A 1,844-nucleotide genomic window follows, 5' to 3' on the forward strand; every position below is an offset into this window, starting at 1 on the left:
TTAGTTTTATAACGTAAGCTATACACAGGATAATTATTTTAACAACCACACATTAGTTTTATAACGTAAGCTATACACAGGATAATGATATATTAACAACTATCCCCAAGTTTTTATAACGTTAGTCTATCGAAACTCTTGTTACTAAGTTTTTCTTTTCTTTTTATATATCATACTTCTTTCAACTAAGTAAAGAATATTCAAAAGTTTAACATTGACAGCATTTATTCCAGGCGAATCAATGTAAGTCTGACGACTGTCGGTGTTTATTTCACATGGTTTTTATTTCGAAAAGCTAGGCAATGGGCTAGACTGCTGGGAATCAAACACCATATTTTTTAGCTTCTAGTTGTGATAAATCAAGTATTTATCAGTAAGCGTTTTCATCATGATCTTCTCTAATCACCCTCCTCCCCTACCGGATGGTTCAGTGGTAAACCCGAGGTTTAATAACGCTAAAAATGAGGTTTCGAGATAGTTGATTGTGAAACTTTGCGCTTAACAACAAACAAACAAAACTAAATTTAACACTACAGCGCGCTTCGAAACAAATTTCACGTTGCTTATATATTTATAGTTTGTATAAAATGATAACGGAAACAAAAATAAAATCACACTTAAGTGTATGGTACCAAAACAATATTTTCAAAATATTTTGTTTGGCGATTTCTGTAGTATCCCATTAACAAATAATGATTTGTTACAGAACGATGCTAGTCATCTTTATGCAAAGCTGACGGTAATTTTAAGAAATCCATGTAATTTTATTTTACGATTTTGTAACAGCATTTTTTTTTATTGGATCGATTAAATATAAAGATAGTGGTTCAATGTAGTATCACTAGGGGGCACTAAGATTGGATTTCATTGTGACAAAGCCTGAAGAAACTTTAGCTGAAGAGACGCGTGACAAGGTAACCATAAAATAAAATAAATTATGCACGTTAATTCACTGTATTGAATAGAAAGTAGTAGTGGTTACACTGTTACGAAACGTATTGATGTCTGTGCTAGAAGTAAAATAGAAAACATAATTATCAAAGCTGATTTATATTTTATACAACATTCATGTCTTTTAAGAAAAAGAAATAAGTATTACCTTCTCGTTTTTGAATTTTACATAATCTCTAGTACAAAGAGTAATGCCTTACCCTTTCAGCAACACCACCAGGGACTAAAGTTTTTACTACAACACCGGTACTTCGTCCTCCGATGATTCCAAACCCCAGCCCTGAGCCATCACTCATTAAATCTATTGCTTCTACCTGGGCCCATTCCGTGTTCAGCTAAATCAGAAATAAAAATAATGAAATATATAAAAAAAATGGTTTAGTGATAACTGAAAAAAAGAAGAAATTAATATGAAGTTCGAGACGTCTCTATAAGGCAGAAAATGGCATTAAAATTACAATAAAACCTTAATATCAAAATGAGTAAGAAGATGAGTAAAGAAGACTGACGTGATAAACTATTCAGCGATCAATAGCTCTGCAGAAGCATTGTTATTCTTATTACTATGAGTTATTCACTAACGTTTAAATGTAAAATAACATCTTCATATTCACAAACACGCATAACCTTTAAATAACAATTTTCTTTAAGTTAAGTCACACTCACACACATTTATATATGTATGTATATAGACACATATACAAATTTATCACAACTGAAATTATTAGCGTTGCATTAAATTAGATATTCACGACAAAAACACGCCTAAAACACAAGTAGAGCTAAAGTCTAAACAACCTATTTCTAATAGAAACAGGCCAGGTGGTTAGGGCGTTCGACTCGCAATCTGCGGGTCGCGGGTTCGATTCCCGTCACACCAAACATGCTCGCCC

Source organism: Limulus polyphemus, unplaced genomic scaffold (assembly GCF_000517525.1).
Source record: "Limulus polyphemus unplaced genomic scaffold, Limulus_polyphemus-2.1.2 Scaffold3646, whole genome shotgun sequence".
NCBI lineage: Eukaryota > Metazoa > Arthropoda > Merostomata > Xiphosura > Limulidae > Limulus > Limulus polyphemus.